At 47.5% G+C, this 15,000-nt stretch overlaps 37 non-coding genes and 16 pseudogenes across 37 annotated transcripts; all 53 read left to right on the top strand.

The window, feature by feature from the left end:
* The first annotated feature begins 51 nt into the window (after window positions 1–51).
* LOC138538106 (5S ribosomal RNA) lies at window positions 52–170 on the top strand. Its single transcript, XR_011286218.1, has one exon. It is a non-coding gene; the product is annotated as a 5S ribosomal RNA (ribosomal RNA).
* A 106-nt stretch (window positions 171–276) lies between these two features.
* On the top strand, window positions 277–395 carry LOC138539341 (5S ribosomal RNA). The gene has a single exon (XR_011287410.1). It is a non-coding gene; the product is annotated as a 5S ribosomal RNA (ribosomal RNA).
* A 106-nt stretch (window positions 396–501) lies between these two features.
* Window positions 502–620, top strand: LOC138549692 (5S ribosomal RNA). The gene has a single exon (XR_011293467.1). It is a non-coding gene; the product is annotated as a 5S ribosomal RNA (ribosomal RNA).
* Window positions 621–726: 106 nt separating this feature from the next.
* On the top strand, window positions 727–835 carry LOC138546750 (5S ribosomal RNA; annotated as a pseudogene).
* A 453-nt stretch (window positions 836–1,288) lies between these two features.
* LOC138538107 (5S ribosomal RNA) lies at window positions 1,289–1,407 on the top strand. Its single transcript, XR_011286219.1, has one exon. It is a non-coding gene; the product is annotated as a 5S ribosomal RNA (ribosomal RNA).
* Window positions 1,408–1,513: 106 nt separating this feature from the next.
* On the top strand, window positions 1,514–1,632 carry LOC138539342 (5S ribosomal RNA). Its single transcript, XR_011287411.1, has one exon. It is a non-coding gene; the product is annotated as a 5S ribosomal RNA (ribosomal RNA).
* A 106-nt stretch (window positions 1,633–1,738) lies between these two features.
* On the top strand, window positions 1,739–1,857 carry LOC138549693 (5S ribosomal RNA). The gene has a single exon (XR_011293468.1). It is a non-coding gene; the product is annotated as a 5S ribosomal RNA (ribosomal RNA).
* A 106-nt stretch (window positions 1,858–1,963) lies between these two features.
* On the top strand, window positions 1,964–2,072 carry LOC138542964 (5S ribosomal RNA; annotated as a pseudogene).
* Window positions 2,073–2,178: 106 nt separating this feature from the next.
* LOC138541023 (5S ribosomal RNA) lies at window positions 2,179–2,297 on the top strand. Its single transcript, XR_011289042.1, has one exon. It is a non-coding gene; the product is annotated as a 5S ribosomal RNA (ribosomal RNA).
* A 106-nt stretch (window positions 2,298–2,403) lies between these two features.
* On the top strand, window positions 2,404–2,512 carry LOC138545682 (5S ribosomal RNA; annotated as a pseudogene).
* Window positions 2,513–2,975: 463 nt separating this feature from the next.
* Window positions 2,976–3,094, top strand: LOC138538109 (5S ribosomal RNA). The gene has a single exon (XR_011286221.1). It is a non-coding gene; the product is annotated as a 5S ribosomal RNA (ribosomal RNA).
* A 106-nt stretch (window positions 3,095–3,200) lies between these two features.
* Window positions 3,201–3,319, top strand: LOC138539343 (5S ribosomal RNA). Its single transcript, XR_011287412.1, has one exon. It is a non-coding gene; the product is annotated as a 5S ribosomal RNA (ribosomal RNA).
* A 106-nt stretch (window positions 3,320–3,425) lies between these two features.
* LOC138541482 (5S ribosomal RNA) lies at window positions 3,426–3,544 on the top strand. The gene has a single exon (XR_011289488.1). It is a non-coding gene; the product is annotated as a 5S ribosomal RNA (ribosomal RNA).
* Window positions 3,545–3,650: 106 nt separating this feature from the next.
* Window positions 3,651–3,769, top strand: LOC138547381 (5S ribosomal RNA). Its single transcript, XR_011291222.1, has one exon. It is a non-coding gene; the product is annotated as a 5S ribosomal RNA (ribosomal RNA).
* Window positions 3,770–3,875: 106 nt separating this feature from the next.
* Window positions 3,876–3,984, top strand: LOC138543162 (5S ribosomal RNA; annotated as a pseudogene).
* Window positions 3,985–4,089: 105 nt separating this feature from the next.
* LOC138543234 (5S ribosomal RNA) lies at window positions 4,090–4,198 on the top strand (annotated as a pseudogene).
* Window positions 4,199–4,662: 464 nt separating this feature from the next.
* LOC138538110 (5S ribosomal RNA) lies at window positions 4,663–4,781 on the top strand. Its single transcript, XR_011286222.1, has one exon. It is a non-coding gene; the product is annotated as a 5S ribosomal RNA (ribosomal RNA).
* A 106-nt stretch (window positions 4,782–4,887) lies between these two features.
* Window positions 4,888–5,006, top strand: LOC138542117 (5S ribosomal RNA). Its single transcript, XR_011290105.1, has one exon. It is a non-coding gene; the product is annotated as a 5S ribosomal RNA (ribosomal RNA).
* Window positions 5,007–5,112: 106 nt separating this feature from the next.
* Window positions 5,113–5,231, top strand: LOC138549694 (5S ribosomal RNA). The gene has a single exon (XR_011293469.1). It is a non-coding gene; the product is annotated as a 5S ribosomal RNA (ribosomal RNA).
* Window positions 5,232–5,337: 106 nt separating this feature from the next.
* LOC138542965 (5S ribosomal RNA) lies at window positions 5,338–5,446 on the top strand (annotated as a pseudogene).
* Window positions 5,447–5,552: 106 nt separating this feature from the next.
* On the top strand, window positions 5,553–5,671 carry LOC138547382 (5S ribosomal RNA). Its single transcript, XR_011291223.1, has one exon. It is a non-coding gene; the product is annotated as a 5S ribosomal RNA (ribosomal RNA).
* Window positions 5,672–5,777: 106 nt separating this feature from the next.
* LOC138545684 (5S ribosomal RNA) lies at window positions 5,778–5,886 on the top strand (annotated as a pseudogene).
* Window positions 5,887–6,349: 463 nt separating this feature from the next.
* On the top strand, window positions 6,350–6,468 carry LOC138538111 (5S ribosomal RNA). Its single transcript, XR_011286223.1, has one exon. It is a non-coding gene; the product is annotated as a 5S ribosomal RNA (ribosomal RNA).
* A 106-nt stretch (window positions 6,469–6,574) lies between these two features.
* LOC138539344 (5S ribosomal RNA) lies at window positions 6,575–6,693 on the top strand. Its single transcript, XR_011287413.1, has one exon. It is a non-coding gene; the product is annotated as a 5S ribosomal RNA (ribosomal RNA).
* Window positions 6,694–6,799: 106 nt separating this feature from the next.
* Window positions 6,800–6,918, top strand: LOC138541483 (5S ribosomal RNA). Its single transcript, XR_011289489.1, has one exon. It is a non-coding gene; the product is annotated as a 5S ribosomal RNA (ribosomal RNA).
* Window positions 6,919–7,024: 106 nt separating this feature from the next.
* Window positions 7,025–7,143, top strand: LOC138547385 (5S ribosomal RNA). The gene has a single exon (XR_011291225.1). It is a non-coding gene; the product is annotated as a 5S ribosomal RNA (ribosomal RNA).
* Window positions 7,144–7,249: 106 nt separating this feature from the next.
* Window positions 7,250–7,358, top strand: LOC138543163 (5S ribosomal RNA; annotated as a pseudogene).
* A 105-nt stretch (window positions 7,359–7,463) lies between these two features.
* On the top strand, window positions 7,464–7,572 carry LOC138543235 (5S ribosomal RNA; annotated as a pseudogene).
* Window positions 7,573–8,036: 464 nt separating this feature from the next.
* Window positions 8,037–8,155, top strand: LOC138538112 (5S ribosomal RNA). The gene has a single exon (XR_011286224.1). It is a non-coding gene; the product is annotated as a 5S ribosomal RNA (ribosomal RNA).
* Window positions 8,156–8,261: 106 nt separating this feature from the next.
* LOC138539345 (5S ribosomal RNA) lies at window positions 8,262–8,380 on the top strand. The gene has a single exon (XR_011287414.1). It is a non-coding gene; the product is annotated as a 5S ribosomal RNA (ribosomal RNA).
* A 106-nt stretch (window positions 8,381–8,486) lies between these two features.
* LOC138549695 (5S ribosomal RNA) lies at window positions 8,487–8,605 on the top strand. Its single transcript, XR_011293470.1, has one exon. It is a non-coding gene; the product is annotated as a 5S ribosomal RNA (ribosomal RNA).
* A 106-nt stretch (window positions 8,606–8,711) lies between these two features.
* On the top strand, window positions 8,712–8,820 carry LOC138542966 (5S ribosomal RNA; annotated as a pseudogene).
* A 106-nt stretch (window positions 8,821–8,926) lies between these two features.
* Window positions 8,927–9,045, top strand: LOC138547386 (5S ribosomal RNA). Its single transcript, XR_011291226.1, has one exon. It is a non-coding gene; the product is annotated as a 5S ribosomal RNA (ribosomal RNA).
* A 106-nt stretch (window positions 9,046–9,151) lies between these two features.
* On the top strand, window positions 9,152–9,260 carry LOC138545685 (5S ribosomal RNA; annotated as a pseudogene).
* A 463-nt stretch (window positions 9,261–9,723) lies between these two features.
* On the top strand, window positions 9,724–9,842 carry LOC138538113 (5S ribosomal RNA). Its single transcript, XR_011286225.1, has one exon. It is a non-coding gene; the product is annotated as a 5S ribosomal RNA (ribosomal RNA).
* A 106-nt stretch (window positions 9,843–9,948) lies between these two features.
* Window positions 9,949–10,067, top strand: LOC138539347 (5S ribosomal RNA). Its single transcript, XR_011287416.1, has one exon. It is a non-coding gene; the product is annotated as a 5S ribosomal RNA (ribosomal RNA).
* Window positions 10,068–10,173: 106 nt separating this feature from the next.
* On the top strand, window positions 10,174–10,292 carry LOC138541484 (5S ribosomal RNA). The gene has a single exon (XR_011289490.1). It is a non-coding gene; the product is annotated as a 5S ribosomal RNA (ribosomal RNA).
* Window positions 10,293–10,398: 106 nt separating this feature from the next.
* On the top strand, window positions 10,399–10,517 carry LOC138547387 (5S ribosomal RNA). The gene has a single exon (XR_011291227.1). It is a non-coding gene; the product is annotated as a 5S ribosomal RNA (ribosomal RNA).
* Window positions 10,518–10,623: 106 nt separating this feature from the next.
* On the top strand, window positions 10,624–10,732 carry LOC138543164 (5S ribosomal RNA; annotated as a pseudogene).
* A 105-nt stretch (window positions 10,733–10,837) lies between these two features.
* Window positions 10,838–10,946, top strand: LOC138543236 (5S ribosomal RNA; annotated as a pseudogene).
* Window positions 10,947–11,421: 475 nt separating this feature from the next.
* Window positions 11,422–11,540, top strand: LOC138538114 (5S ribosomal RNA). The gene has a single exon (XR_011286226.1). It is a non-coding gene; the product is annotated as a 5S ribosomal RNA (ribosomal RNA).
* A 106-nt stretch (window positions 11,541–11,646) lies between these two features.
* LOC138542522 (5S ribosomal RNA) lies at window positions 11,647–11,765 on the top strand. Its single transcript, XR_011290502.1, has one exon. It is a non-coding gene; the product is annotated as a 5S ribosomal RNA (ribosomal RNA).
* Window positions 11,766–11,871: 106 nt separating this feature from the next.
* Window positions 11,872–11,990, top strand: LOC138541485 (5S ribosomal RNA). The gene has a single exon (XR_011289491.1). It is a non-coding gene; the product is annotated as a 5S ribosomal RNA (ribosomal RNA).
* A 105-nt stretch (window positions 11,991–12,095) lies between these two features.
* On the top strand, window positions 12,096–12,204 carry LOC138544060 (5S ribosomal RNA; annotated as a pseudogene).
* Window positions 12,205–12,668: 464 nt separating this feature from the next.
* On the top strand, window positions 12,669–12,787 carry LOC138538115 (5S ribosomal RNA). Its single transcript, XR_011286227.1, has one exon. It is a non-coding gene; the product is annotated as a 5S ribosomal RNA (ribosomal RNA).
* A 106-nt stretch (window positions 12,788–12,893) lies between these two features.
* Window positions 12,894–13,012, top strand: LOC138539348 (5S ribosomal RNA). The gene has a single exon (XR_011287417.1). It is a non-coding gene; the product is annotated as a 5S ribosomal RNA (ribosomal RNA).
* Window positions 13,013–13,118: 106 nt separating this feature from the next.
* LOC138549696 (5S ribosomal RNA) lies at window positions 13,119–13,237 on the top strand. Its single transcript, XR_011293471.1, has one exon. It is a non-coding gene; the product is annotated as a 5S ribosomal RNA (ribosomal RNA).
* Window positions 13,238–13,343: 106 nt separating this feature from the next.
* On the top strand, window positions 13,344–13,452 carry LOC138546751 (5S ribosomal RNA; annotated as a pseudogene).
* Window positions 13,453–13,905: 453 nt separating this feature from the next.
* LOC138542414 (5S ribosomal RNA) lies at window positions 13,906–14,024 on the top strand. Its single transcript, XR_011290396.1, has one exon. It is a non-coding gene; the product is annotated as a 5S ribosomal RNA (ribosomal RNA).
* Window positions 14,025–14,130: 106 nt separating this feature from the next.
* Window positions 14,131–14,249, top strand: LOC138539349 (5S ribosomal RNA). Its single transcript, XR_011287418.1, has one exon. It is a non-coding gene; the product is annotated as a 5S ribosomal RNA (ribosomal RNA).
* A 106-nt stretch (window positions 14,250–14,355) lies between these two features.
* Window positions 14,356–14,474, top strand: LOC138540935 (5S ribosomal RNA). Its single transcript, XR_011288958.1, has one exon. It is a non-coding gene; the product is annotated as a 5S ribosomal RNA (ribosomal RNA).
* A 106-nt stretch (window positions 14,475–14,580) lies between these two features.
* Window positions 14,581–14,699, top strand: LOC138547388 (5S ribosomal RNA). Its single transcript, XR_011291228.1, has one exon. It is a non-coding gene; the product is annotated as a 5S ribosomal RNA (ribosomal RNA).
* A 106-nt stretch (window positions 14,700–14,805) lies between these two features.
* LOC138545796 (5S ribosomal RNA) lies at window positions 14,806–14,914 on the top strand (annotated as a pseudogene).
* Window positions 14,915–15,000: the final 86 nt, after the last annotated feature.

Here is a 15,000-nt window from a genome sequence, read left to right on the forward strand (position 1 = left end):
TTAGCTTACTAAATGCAAATGCATAAGAGTAATATTCTTAGCATTCCTAGAGCCTACGGCCACACCACACTGAATGCACCCGATCTCGACTGATCTCGGAAGTTAAGCAGTGTCAGGCCTAGTTAGTACCTGGATGGGAGACCGCCTGGGAATACCAGGTGCTGTAGGCTTTTTTGTGCTCCAAGTTCAGGAAGTGAGCCCTTTCTCAATTGCCTTTTAAAACTGCAAGGTCTAGCCGACTAGATGCTTAAAAGTACAAAACTCAGTAGGCCCAGAGCCTACGGCCACACCACACTGAATGTGCCTGATCTCGTCTGATCTCAGAAGCTAAGCAGTGTCGGGCCTAGTTAGTACCTGGATGGAAGACCGCCTGGGAATACCAGGTGCTGTAGGCTTTTTTGTACTCCAAGTTCAGGAAGTGAGCCATTTCTCAATTGCCTTTCAAAACTGCAAGGTCTAGCCGACTAGATGCTTAAAAGTACAAAACTCACAAGAACCAGAGCCTACGGCCACACCACACTGAATGCGCCCGATCTCGTCTGATCTCGGAAGCTAAGCAGTGTCGGGCCTCGTTAGTACCTGGATGGGAGACCGCCTGGGAATACCAGGTGCTGTAGGCTTTTTTGTGCTCCAAGTTCAGGAAGTGAGCCATTTCACAATTGCCTTTCAAAACTGCAAGGTCTAGCCGACTAGATGCTTAAAAGTACAAAACTCACTAGGCCCAGAGCCTTCGGCCACACCACACTGAATGCGCCCGATCTCGGAAGCTAAGCAGGGTCAGGCCTAGTTAGTACCTGGATGGGAGACTGCCTGGGAATACCAGGTGCTGTAGGCTTTTTTGTGCTCCATGATTAGTAATTGCGCAACTTCTCAATTATTTTTCAAATTTGGTATGTTTCCAAAATAATTGTATCCCGTTTTATAGCGGAAATGTTGGACAACATCATGAGGGCTGGAGCTACCTTTTTACATAGAATTAGCATACAGGTAGTGTGTTCATGGGTAATAAATCGACTTTCACATGTAATGCAGTACAGAGAATATTGAGTCGTTCAAGAGGCATGAAAGAAAACCATTATTGTGTTGATTGTTCTCTCCACCTCCCTGCAACAGACACAGGATGGATGAATTAAAGTTATCCTACCAGACATAGGAGTCCTGAATGGGCCCACCAGTCTTATATATCTCGCCTGATCGAGCGATGAGCGTGGTATCATGTTGCAAGTGGCTGCATGGCTTAGCTTACTAAATGCAAATGCATAAGAGTAATATTCTTAGCATTCCTAGAGCCTACGGCCACACCACACTGAATGCACCCGATCTCGACTGATCTCGGAAGTTAAGCAGTGTCAGGCCTAGTTAGTACCTGGATGGGAGACCGCCTGGGAATACCAGGTGCTGTAGGCTTTTTTGTGCTCCAAGTTCAGGAAGTGAGCCCTTTCTCAATTGCCTTTTAAAACTGCAAGGTCTAGCCGACTAGATGCTTAAAAGTACAAAACTCAGTAGGCCCAGAGCCTACGGCCACACCACACTGAATGTGCCTGATCTCGTCTGATCTCAGAAGCTAAGCAGTGTCGGGCCTAGTTAGTACCTGGATGGAAGACCGCCTGGGAATACCAGGTGCTGTAGGCTTTTTTGTACTCCAAGTTCAGGAAGTGAGCCATTTCTCAATTGCCTTTCAAAACTGCAAGGTCTAGCCGACTAGATGCTTAAAAGTACAAAACTCACAAGAACCAGAGCCTACGGCCACACCACACTGAATGCGCCCGATCTCGTCTGATCTCGGAAGCTAAGCAGTGTCGGGCCTCGTTAGTACCTGGATGGGAGACCGCCTGGGAATACCAGGTGCTGTAGGCTTTTTTGTGCTCCAAGTTCAGGAAGTGAGCCATTTCTCAATTGCCTTTCAAAATTGCAAGGTCTAGCTGACTAGATGCTTAAAAGTACAAAACTCACTAGGCCCAGAGCCTACGGCCACACCACACTGATTGCGCCCGATCTCGGAAGCTAAGCAGTGTCGGGCCTCGTTAGTACCTGGATGGGAGACCGCCTGGGAATACCAGGTGCTGTAGGCTTTTTTGTGCTCCAAGTTCAGGAAGTGAGCCATTTCTCAATTGCCTTTCAAAACTGCAAGGTCTAGCTGACTAGATGCTTAAAAGTACAAAACTCACTAGGCCCAGAGCCTACGGCCACACCACACTGATTGCGCCCGATCTCGTCTGATCTCGGAAGCTAAGCAGTGTCGGGCCTAGTTAGTACCTGGATGGGAGACCACCTGGGATTACCAGGTGCTGTAGGCTTTTTTGTGCTCCAAGTTCAGGAAGTGAGCCATTTCACAATTGCCTTTCAAAACTGCAAGGTCTAGCCGACTAGATGCTTAAAAGTACAAAACTCACTAGGCCCAGAGCCTACGGCCACACCACACTGAATGCGCCCGATCTCGGAAGCTAAGCAGGGTCAGGCCTAGTTAGTACCTCGATGGGAGACTGCCTGGGAATACCAGGTGCTGTAGGCTTTTTTGTGCTCCATGATTAGTAATTGCGCAACTTCTCAATTATTTTTCAAATTTGGTATGTTTCCAAAATAATTGTATCCCGTTTTATAGCGGAAATGTTGGACAACATCATGAGGGCTGGAGCTACCTTTTTACATAGAATTAGCATACAGGTAGTGTGTTCATGGGTAATAAATCGACTTTCACATGTAATGCAGTACAGAGAATATTGAGTCCTTCAAGAGGCATGAAAGAAAACCATTATTGTGTTGATTGTTCTCTCCACCTCCCTGCAACAGACACAGGATGGATGAATTAAAGTTATCCTACCAGACATAGGAGTCCTGAATGGGCCCACCAGTCTTATATATCTCGCCTGATCGAGCCTGATCGAGCGATGAGCGTGGTATCATGTTGCAAGTGGCTGCATGGCTTAGCTTACTAAATGCAAATGCATAAGAGTAATATTCTTAGCATTCCTAGAGCCTACGGCCACACCACACTGAATGCACCCGATCTCGACTGATCTCGGAAGTTAAGCAGTGTCAGGCCTAGTTAGTACCTGGATGGGAGACCGCCTGGGAATACCAGGTGCTGTAGGCTTTTTTGTGCTCCAAGTTCAGGAAGTGAGCCCTTTCTCAATTGCCTTTTAAAACTGCAAGGTCTAGCCGACTAGATGCTTAAAAGTACAAAACTCACTAGGCCCAGAGCCTACGGCCACACCACACTGAATGTGCCTGATCTCGTCTGATCTCAGAAGCTAAGCAGTGTCGGGCCTAGTTAGTACCTGGATGGAAGACCGCCTGGGAATACCAGGTGCTGTAGGCTTTTTTGTACTCCAAGTTCAGGAAGTGAGCCATTTCTCAATTGCCTTTCAAAACTGCAAGGTCTAGCCGACTAGATGCTTAAAAGTACAAAACTCACAAGAACCAGAGCCTACGGCCACAGCACACTGAATGCGCCCGATCTCGTCTGATCTCGGAAGCTAAGCAGTGTCGGGCCTCGTTAGTACCTGGATGGGAGACCGCCTGGGAATACCAGGTGCTGTAGGCTTTTTTGTGCTCCAAGTTCAGGAAGTGAGCCATTTCTCAATTGCCTTTCAAAACTGCAAGGTCTAGCTGACTAGATGCTTAAAAGTACAAAACTCACTAGGCCCAGAGCCTACGGCCACACCACACTGATTGCGCCCGATCTCGTCTGATCTCGGAAGCTAAGCAGTGTCGGGCCTAGTTAGTACCTGGATGGGAGACCACCTGGGAATACCAGGTGCTGTAGGCTTTTTTGTGCTCCAAGTTCAGGAAGTGAGCCATTTCTCAATTGCCTTTCAAAACTGCAAGGTCTAGCCGACTAGATGCTTAAAAGTACAAAACTCACTAAGCCCAGAGCCTACGGCCACACCACACTGAATGCGTCTGATCTCGGAAGCTAAGCAGTGTCGGGCCTAGTTAGTACCTGGATGGGAGACCACCTGGGAATACCAGGTGCTGTAGGCTTTTTTGTGCTCCAAGTTCAGGAAGTGAGCCATTTCACAATTGCCTTTCAAAACTGCAAGGTCTAGCCGACTAGATGCTTAAAAGTACAAACTCACTAGGCCCAGAGCCTACGGCCACACCACACTGAATGCGCCCGATCTCGGAAGCTAAGCAGGGTCGGGCCTAGTTAGTACCTGGATGGGAGACTGCCTGGGAATACCAGGTGCTGTAGGCTTTTTTTGTGCTCCATGATTAGTAATTGCGCAACTTCTCAATTATTTTTCAAATTTGGTATGTTTCCAAAATAATTGTATCCCGTTTTATAGCGGAAATGTTGGACAACATCATGAGGGCTGGAGCTACCTTTTTACATAGAATTAGCATACAGGTAGTGTGTTCATGGGTAATAAATCGACTTTCACATGTAATGCAGTACAGAGAATATTGAGTCCTTCAAGAGGCATGAAAGAAAACCATTATTGTGTTGATTGTTCTCTCCACCTCCCTGCAACAGACACAGGATGGATGAATTAAAGTTATCCTACCAGACATAGGAGTCCTGAATGGGCCCACCAGTCTTATATATCTCGCCTGATCGAGCCTGATCGAGCGATGAGCGTGGTATCATGTTGCAAGTGGCTGCATGGCTTAGCTTACTAAATGCAAATGCATAAGAGTAATATTCTTAGCATTCCTAGAGCCTACGGCCACACCACACTGAATGCACCCGATCTCGACTGATCTCGGAAGTTAAGCAGTGTCAGGCCTAGTTAGTACCTGGATGGGAGACCGCCTGGGAATACCAGGTGCTGTAGGCTTTTTTGTGCTCCAAGTTCAGGAAGTGAGCCCTTTCTCAATTGCCTTTTAAAACTGCAAGGTCTAGCCGACTAGATGCTTAAAAGTACAAAACTCAGTAGGCCCAGAGCCTACGGCCACACCACACTGAATGTGCCTGATCTCGTCTGATCTCAGAAGCTAAGCAGTGTCGGGCCTAGTTAGTACCTGGATGGAAGACCGCCTGGGAATACCAGGTGCGGTAGGCTTTTTTGTACTCCAAGTTCAGGAAGTGAGCCATTTCTCAATTGCCTTTCAAAACTGCAAGGTCTAGCCGACTAGATGCTTAAAAGTACAAAACTCACAAGAACCAGAGCCTACGGCCACACCACACTGAATGCGCCCGATCTCGTCTGATCTCGGAAGCTAAGCAGTGTCGGGCCTCGTTAGTACCTGGATGGGAGACCGCCTGGGAATACCAGGTGCTGTAGGCTTTTTTGTGCTCCAAGTTCAGGAAGTGAGCCATTTCTCAATTGCCTTTCAAAATTGCAAGGTCTAGCTGACTAGATGCTTAAAAGTACAAAACTCACTAGGCCCAGAGCCTACGGCCACACCACACTGATTGCGCCCGATCTCGGAAGCTAAGCAGTGTCGGGCCTCGTTAGTACCTGGATGGGAGACCGCCTGGGAATACCAGGTGCTGTAGGCTTTTTTGTGCTCCAAGTTCAGGAAGTGAGCCATTTCTCAATTGCCTTTCAAAACTGCAAGGTCTAGCTGACTAGATGCTTAAAAGTACAAAACTCACTAGGCCCAGAGCCTACGGCCACACCACACTGATTGCGCCCGATCTCGTCTGATCTCGGAAGCTAAGCAGTGTCGGGCCTAGTTAGTACCTGGATGGGAGACCACCTGGGAATACCAGGTGCTGTAGGCTTTTTTGTGCTCCAAGTTCAGGAAGTGAGCCATTTCACAATTGCCTTTCAAAACTGCAAGGTCTAGCCGACTAGATGCTTAAAAGTACAAAACTCACTAGGCCCAGAGCCTACGGCCACACCACACTGAATGCGCCCGATCTCGGAAGCTAAGCAGGGTCAGGCCTAGTTAGTACCTCGATGGGAGACTGCCTGGGAATACCAGGTGCTGTAGGCTTTTTTGTGCTCCATGATTAGTAATTGCGCAACTTCTCAATTATTTTTCAAATTTGGTATGTTTCCAAAATAATTGTATCCCGTTTTATAGCGGAAATGTTGGACAACATCATGAGGGCTGGAGCTACCTTTTTACATAGAATTAGCATACAGGTAGTGTGTTCATGGGTAATAAATCGACTTTCACATGTAATGCAGTACAGAGAATATTGAGTCCTTCAAGAGGCATGAAAGAAAACCATTATTGTGTTGATTGTTCTCTCCACCTCCCTGCAACAGACACAGGATGGATGAATTAAAGTTATCCTACCAGACATAGGAGTCCTGAATGGGCCCACCAGTCTTATATATCTCGCCTGATCGAGCCTGATCGAGCGATGAGCGTGGTATCATGTTGCAAGTGGCTGCATGGCTTAGCTTACTAAATGCAAATGCATAAGAGTAATATTCTTAGCATTCCTAGAGCCTACGGCCACACCACACTGAATGCACCCGATCTCGACTGATCTCGGAAGTTAAGCAGTGTCAGGCCTAGTTAGTACCTGGATGGGAGACCGCCTGGGAATACCAGGTGCTGTAGGCTTTTTTGTGCTCCAAGTTCAGGAAGTGAGCCCTTTCTCAATTGCCTTTTAAAACTGCAAGGTCTAGCCGACTAGATGCTTAAAAGTACAAAACTCACTAGGCCCAGAGCCTACGGCCACACCACACTGAATGTGCCTGATCTCGTCTGATCTCAGAAGCTAAGCAGTGTCGGGCCTAGTTAGTACCTGGATGGAAGACCGCCTGGGAATACCAGGTGCTGTAGGCTTTTTTGTACTCCAAGTTCAGGAAGTGAGCCATTTCTCAATTGCCTTTCAAAACTGCAAGGTCTAGCCGACTAGATGCTTAAAAGTACAAAACTCACAAGAACCAGAGCCTACGGCCACAGCACACTGAATGCGCCCGATCTCGTCTGATCTCGGAAGCTAAGCAGTGTCGGGCCTCGTTAGTACCTGGATGGGAGACCGCCTGGGAATACCAGGTGCTGTAGGCTTTTTTGTGCTCCAAGTTCAGGAAGTGAGCCATTTCTCAATTGCCTTTCAAAACTGCAAGGTCTAGCTGACTAGATGCTTAAAAGTACAAAACTCACTAGGCCCAGAGCCTACGGCCACACCACACTGATTGCGCCCGATCTCGTCTGATCTCGGAAGCTAAGCAGTGTCGGGCCTAGTTAGTACCTGGATGGGAGACCACCTGGGAATACCAGGTGCTGTAGGCTTTTTTGTGCTCCAAGTTCAGGAAGTGAGCCATTTCTCAATTGCCTTTCAAAACTGCAAGGTCTAGCCGACTAGATGCTTAAAAGTACAAAACTCACTAAGCCCAGAGCCTACGGCCACACCACACTGAATGCGTCTGATCTCGGAAGCTAAGCAGTGTCGGGCCTAGTTAGTACCTGGATGGGAGACCACCTGGGAATACCAGGTGCTGTAGGCTTTTTTGTGCTCCAAGTTCAGGAAGTGAGCCATTTCACAATTGCCTTTCAAAACTGCAAGGTCTAGCCGACTAGATGCTTAAAAGTACAAACTCACTAGGCCCAGAGCCTACGGCCACACCACACTGAATGCGCCCGATCTCGGAAGCTAAGCAGGGTCGGGCCTAGTTAGTACCTGGATGGGAGACTGCCTGGGAATACCAGGTGCTGTAGGCTTTTTTTGTGCTCCATGATTAGTAATTGCGCAACTTCTCAATTATTTTTCAAATTTGGTATGTTTCCAAAATAATTGTATCCCGTTTTATAGCGGAAATGTTGGACAACATCATGAGGGCTGGAGCTACCTTTTTACATAGAATTAGCATACAGGTAGTGTGTTCATGGGTAATAAATCGACTTTCACATGTAATGCAGTACAGAGAATATTGAGTCCTTCAAGAGGCATGAAAGAAAACCATTATTGTGTTGATTGTTCTCTCCACCTCCCTGCAACAGACACAGGATGGATGAATTAAAGTTATCCTACCAGACATAGGAGTCCTGAATGGGCCCACCAGTCTTATATATCTCGCCTGATCGAGCCTGATCGAGCGATGAGCGTGGTATCATGTTGCAAGTGGCTGCATGGCTTAGCTTACTAAATGCAAATGCATAAGAGTAATATTCTTAGCATTCCTAGAGCCTACGGCCACACCACACTGAATGCACCCGATCTCGACTGATCTCGGAAGTTAAGCAGTGTCAGGCCTAGTTAGTACCTGGATGGGAGACCGCCTGGGAATACCAGGTGCTGTAGGCTTTTTTGTGCTCCAAGTTCAGGAAGTGAGCCCTTTCTCAATTGCCTTTTAAAACTGCAAGGTCTAGCCGACTAGATGCTTAAAAGTACAAAACTCAGTAGGCCCAGAGCCTACGGCCACACCACACTGAATGTGCCTGATCTCGTCTGATCTCAGAAGCTAAGCAGTGTCGGGCCTAGTTAGTACCTGGATGGAAGACCGCCTGGGAATACCAGGTGCTGTAGGCTTTTTTGTACTCCAAGTTCAGGAAGTGAGCCATTTCTCAATTGCCTTTCAAAACTGCAAGGTCTAGCCGACTAGATGCTTAAAAGTACAAAACTCACAAGAACCAGAGCCTACGGCCACACCACACTGAATGCGCCCGATCTCGTCTGATCTCGGAAGCTAAGCAGTGTCGGGCCTCGTTAGTACCTGGATGGGAGACCGCCTGGGAATACCAGGTGCTGTAGGCTTTTTTGTGCTCCAAGTTCAGGAAGTGAGCCATTTCTCAATTGCCTTTCAAAATTGCAAGGTCTAGCTGACTAGATGCTTAAAAGTACAAAACTCACTAGGCCCAGAGCCTACGGCCACACCACACTGATTGCGCCCGATCTCGGAAGCTAAGCAGTGTCGGGCCTCGTTAGTACCTGGATGGGAGACCGCCTGGGAATACCAGGTGCTGTAGGCTTTTTTGTGCTCCAAGTTCAGGAAGTGAGCCATTTCTCAATTGCCTTTCAAAACTGCAAGGTCTAGCTGACTAGATGCTTAAAAGTACAAAACTCACTAGGCCCAGAGCCTACGGCCACACCACACTGATTGCGCCCGATCTCGTCTGATCTCGGAAGCTAAGCAGTGTCGGGCCTAGTTAGTACCTGGATGGGAGACCACCTGGGAATACCAGGTGCTGTAGGCTTTTTTGTGCTCCAAGTTCAGGAAGTGAGCCATTTCACAATTGCCTTTCAAAACTGCAAGGTCTAGCCGACTAGATGCTTAAAAGTACAAAACTCACTAGGCCCAGAGCCTACGGCCACACCACACTGAATGCGCCCGATCTCGGAAGCTAAGCAGGGTCAGGCCTAGTTAGTACCTCGATGGGAGACTGCCTGGGAATACCAGGTGCTGTAGGCTTTTTTGTGCTCCATGATTAGTAATTGCGCAACTTCTCAATTATTTTTCAAATTTGGTATGTTTCCAAAATAATTGTATCCCGTTTTATAGCGGAAATGTTGGACAACATCATGAGGGCTGGAGCTACCTTTTTACATAGAATTAGCATACAGGTAGTGTGTTCATGGGTAATAAATCGACTTTCACATGTAATGCAGTACAGAGAATATTGAGTCCTTCAAGAGGCATGAAAGAAAACCATTATTGTGTTGATTGTTCTCTCCACCTCCCTGCAACAGACACAGGATGGATGAATTAAAGTTATCCTACCAGACATAGGAGTCCTGAATGGGCCCACCAGTCTTATATATCTCGCCTGATCGAGCCTGATCGAGCGATGAGCGTGGTATCATGTTGCAAGTGGCTGCATGGCTTAGCTTACTAAATGCAAATGCATAAGAGTAATATTCTTAGCATTCCTAGAGCCTACGGCCACACCACACTGAATGCACCCGATCTCGACTGATCTCGGAAGTTAAGCAGTGTCAGGCCTAGTTAGTACCTGGATGGGAGACCGCCTGGGAATACCAGGTGCTGTAGGCTTTTTTGTGCTCCAAGTTCAGGAAGTGAGCCCTTTCTCAATTGCCTTTTAAAACTGCAAGGTCTAGCCGACTAGATGCTTAAAAGTACAAAACTCACTAGGCCCAGAGCCTACGGCCACACCACACTGAATGTGCCTGATCTCGTCTGATCTCAGAAGCTAAGCAGTGTCGGGCCTAGTTAGTACCTGGATGGAAGACCGCCTGGGAATACCAGGTGCTGTAGGCTTTTTTGTACTCCAAGTTCAGGAAGTGAGCCATTTCTCAATTGCCTTTCAAAACTGCAAGGTCTAGCCGACTAGATGCTTAAAAGTACAAAACTCACAAGAACCAGAGCCTACGGCCACAGCACACTGAATGCGCCCGATCTCGTCTGATCTCGGAAGCTAAGCAGTGTCGGGCCTCGTTAGTACCTGGATGGGAGACCGCCTGGGAATACCAGGTGCTGTAGGCTTTTTTGTGCTCCAAGTTCAGGAAGTGAGCCATTTCTCAATTGCCTTTCAAAACTGCAAGGTCTAGCTGACTAGATGCTTAAAAGTACAAAACTCACTAGGCCCAGAGCCTACGGCCACACCACACTGATTGCGCCCGATCTCGTCTGATCTCGGAAGCTAAGCAGTGTCGGGCCTAGTTAGTACCTGGATGGGAGACCACCTGGGAATACCAGGTGCTGTAGGCTTTTTTGTGCTCCAAGTTCAGGAAGTGAGCCATTTCTCAATTGCCTTTCAAAACTGCAAGGTCTAGCCGACTAGATGCTTAAAAGTACAAAACTCACTAAGCCCAGAGCCTACGGCCACACCACACTGAATGCGTCTGATCTCGGAAGCTAAGCAGTGTCGGGCCTAGTTAGTACCTGGATGGGAGACCACCTGGGAATACCAGGTGCTGTAGGCTTTTTTGTGCTCCAAGTTCAGGAAGTGAGCCATTTCACAATTGCCTTTCAAAACTGCAAGGTCTAGCCGACTAGATGCTTAAAAGTACAAACTCACTAGGCCCAGAGCCTACGGCCACACCACACTGAATGCGCCCGATCTCGGAAGCTAAGCAGGGTCGGGCCTAGTTAGTACCTGGATGGGAGACTGCCTGGGAATACCAGGTGCTGTAGGCTTTTTTTGTGCTCCATGATTAGTAATTGCGCAACTTCTCAATTATTTTTCAAATTTGGTATGTTTCCAAAATAATTGTATCCCGTTTTATAGCGGAAATGTTGGACAACATCATGAGGGCTGGAGCTACCTTTTTACATAGAATTAGCATACAGGTAGTGTGTTCATGGGTAATAAATCGACTTTCACATGTAATGCAGTACAGAGAATATTGAGTCCTTCAAGAGGCATGAAAGAAAACCATTATTGTGTTGATTGTTCTCTCCACCTCCCTGCAACAGACACAGGATGGATGAATTAAAGTTATCCTACCAGACATAGGAGTCCTGAATGGGCCCACCAGTCTTATATATCTCGCCTGATCGAGCCTGATCGAGCGCTGATCGAGCGATGAGCGTGGTATCATGTTGCTAGTGGCTGCATGGCTTAGCTTACTAAATGCAAATGCATAAGAGTAATATTCTTAGCATTCCTAGAGCCTACGGCCACACCACACTGAATGCACCCGATCTCGACTGATCTCGGAAGTTAAGCAGTGTCAGGCCTAGTTAGTACCTGGATGGGAGACCGCCTGGGAATACCAGGTGCTGTAGGCTTTTTTGTGCTCCAAGTTCAGGAAGTGAGCCCTTTCTCAATTGCCTTTTAAAACTGCAAGGTCTGGCCGACTAGATGCTTAAAAGTACAAAACTCACTAGGCCCAGAGCCTACGGCAACACCACACTGAATGTGCCTGATCTCGTCTGATCTCAGAAGCTAAGCAGTGTCAGGCCTAGTTAGTACCTGGATGGAAGACCGCCTGGGAATACCAGGTGCTGTAGGCTTTTTTGTACTCCAAGTTCAGGAAGTGAGCCATTTCTCAATTGCCTTTCAAAACTGCAAGGTCTAGCCGACTAGATGCTTAAAAGTACAAAACTCACAAGAACCAGAGCCTACGGCCACAGCACACTGAATGCGCCCGATCTCGTCTGATCTCGGAAGCTAAGCAGTGTCGGGCCTCGTTAGTACCTGGATGGGAGACCGCCTGGGAATACCAGGTGCTGTAGGCTTTTTTGTGCTCCAAGTTCAGGAAGTGAGCCATTTCACAATTGCCTTTCAAAACTGCAAGGTCTAGCCGACTAGATGCTTAAAAGTACAAACTCACTAGGCCCAGAGCCTACGGCCACACCACACTGAATGCCCCCGATCTCGGAAGCTAAGCAGGGTCGGGCCTAGTTAGTACCTGGATGGGAGACTGCCTGGGAATACCAGGTGCTGTAGGCTTTTTTTGTGCTCCATGATTAGTAATTGCGCAACTTCTCAATTATTTTTCAAATTTGGTATGTTTCCAAAATAATTGTATCCCGTTTTATAGCGGAAATGTTGGACAACATCATGAGGGCTGGAGCTACCTTTTTACATAGAATTAGCATACAGGTAGTGTGTTCATGGGTAATAAATCGACTTTCACATGTAATGCAGTACAGAGAATATTGAGTCCTTCAAGAGGCATGAAAGAAAACCATTATTGTGTTGATTGTTCTCTCCACCTCCCTGCAACAGACACAGGATGGATGAATTAAAGTTATCCTACCAGACATAGGAGTCCTGAATGGGCCCACCAGTCTTATATATCTCGCCTGATCGAGCCTGATCGAGCGATGAGCGTGGTATCATGTTGCAAGTGGCTGCATGGCTTAGCTTACTAAATGCAAATGCATAAGAGTAATATTCTTAGCATTCCTAGAGCCTACGGCCACACCACACTGAATGCACCCGATCTCGACTGATCTCGGAAGTTAAGCAGTGTCAGGCCTAGTTAGTACCTGGATGGGAGACCGCCTGGGAATACCAGGTGCTGTAGGCTTTTTTGTGCTCCAAGTTCAGGAAGTGAGCCCTTTCTCAATTGCCTTTTAAAACTGCAAGGTCTAGCCGACTAGATGCTTAAAAGTACAAAACTCAGTAGGCCCAGAGCCTACGGCCACACCACACTGAATGTGCCTGATCTCGTCTGATCTCAGAAGCTAAGCAGTGTCGGGCCTAGTTAGTACCTGGATGGAAGACCGCCTGGGAATACCAGGTGCTGTAGGCTTTTTTGTACTCCAAGTTCAGGAAGTGAGCCATTTCTCAATTGCCTTTCAAAACTGCAAGGTCTAGCCGACTAGATGCTTAAAAGTACAAAACTCACAAGAACCAGAGCCTACGGCCACACCACACTGAATGCGCCCGATCTCGTCTGATCTCGGAAGCTAAGCAGTGTCGGGCCTCGTTAGTACCTGGATGGGAGACCGCCTGGGAATACCAGGTGCTGTAGGCTTTTTTGTGCTCCAAGTTCAGGAAGTGAGCCATTTCACAATTGCCTTTCAAAACTGCAAGGTCTAGCCGACTAGATGCTTAAAAGTACAAAACTCACTAGGCCCAGAGCCTTCGGCCACACCACACTGAATGCGCCCGATCTCGGAAGCTAAGCAGGGTCAGGCCTAGTTAGTACCTGGATGGGAGACTGCCTGGGAATACCAGGTGCTGTAGGCTTTTTTGTGCTCCATGATTAGTAATTGCGCAACTTCTCAATTATTTTTCAAATTTGGTATGTTTCCAAAATAATTGTATCCCGTTTTATAGCGGAAATGTTGGACAACATCATGAGGGCTGGAGCTACCTTTTTACATAGAATTAGCATACAGGTAGTGTGTTCATGGGTAATAAATCGACTTTCACATGTAATGCAGTACAGAGAATATTGAGTCGTTCAAGAGGCATGAAAGAAAACCATTATTGTGTTGATTGTTCTCTCCACCTCCCTGCAACAGACACAGGATGGATGAATTAAAGTTATCCTACCAGACATAGGAGTCCTGAATGGGCCCACCAGTCTTATATATCTCGCCTGATCGAGCGATGAGCGTGGTATCATGTTGCAAGTGGCTGCATGGCTTAGCTTACTAAATGCAAATGCATAAGAGTAATATTCTTAGCATTCCTAGAGCCTACGGCCACACCACACTGAATGCACCCGATCTCGACTGATCTCGGAAGTTAAGCAGTGTCATGCCTAGTTAGTACCTGGATGGGAGACCGCCTGGGAATACCAGGTGCTGTAGGCTTTTTTGTGCTCCAAGTTCAGGAAGTGAGCCCTTTCTCAATTGCCTTTTAAAACTGCAAGGTCTAGCCGACTAGATGCTTAAAAGTACAAAACTCACTAGGCCCAGAGCCTACGGCCACACCACACTGAATGTGCCTGATCTCGTCTGATCTCAGAAGCTAAGCAGTGTCGGGCCTAGTTAGTACCTGGATGGAAGACCGCCTGGGAATACCAGGTGCTGTAGGCTTTTTTGTACTCCAAGTTCAGGAAGTGAGCCATTTCTCAATTGCCTTTCAAAACTGCAAGGTCTAGCCGACTAGATGCTTAAAAGTACAAAACTCACAAGAACCAGAGCCTACGGCCACACCACACTGAATGCGCCCGATCTCGTCTGTTCTCGGAAGCTAAGCAGTGTCGGGCCTCGTTAGTACCTGGATGGGAGACCGCCTGGGAATACCAGGTGCTGTAGGCTTTTTTGTGCTCCAAGTTCAGGAAGTGAGCCATTTCTCAATTGCCTTTCAAAAGTGCAAGGTCTAGCTGACTAGATGCTTAAAAGTACAAAACTCACTAGGCCCAGAGCCTACGGCCACACCACACTGATTGCGCCCGATCTCGTCTGATCTCGGAAGCTAAGCAGTGTCGGGCCTAGTTAGTACCTGGATGGGAGACCACCTGGGAATACCAGGTGCTGTAGGCTTTTTTGTGCTCCAAGTTCAGGAAGTGAGCCATTTCTCAATTGCCTTTCAAAACTGCAAGGTCTAGCCGACTAGATGCTTAAAAGTACAAAACTCACTAGGCCCAGAGCCTACGGCCACACCACACTGAATGTGCCCGATCTCGGAAACTAAGCAGGGTCAGGCCTAGTTAGTACCTGGATGGGAGACTGCCTGGGAATACCAGGTGCTGTAGGCTTTTTTGTGCTCCATGATTAGTAATTGCGCAACTTCTCAATTATTTTTCAAATTTGGTATGTTTCCAAAATAATTGTATCCCGTTTT

Source organism: Ambystoma mexicanum, unplaced genomic scaffold (assembly GCF_040938575.1).
Source record: "Ambystoma mexicanum isolate Mex_15411 unplaced genomic scaffold, UKY_AmexF1_1 Mex_scaf10, whole genome shotgun sequence".
NCBI lineage: Eukaryota > Metazoa > Chordata > Amphibia > Caudata > Ambystomatidae > Ambystoma > Ambystoma mexicanum.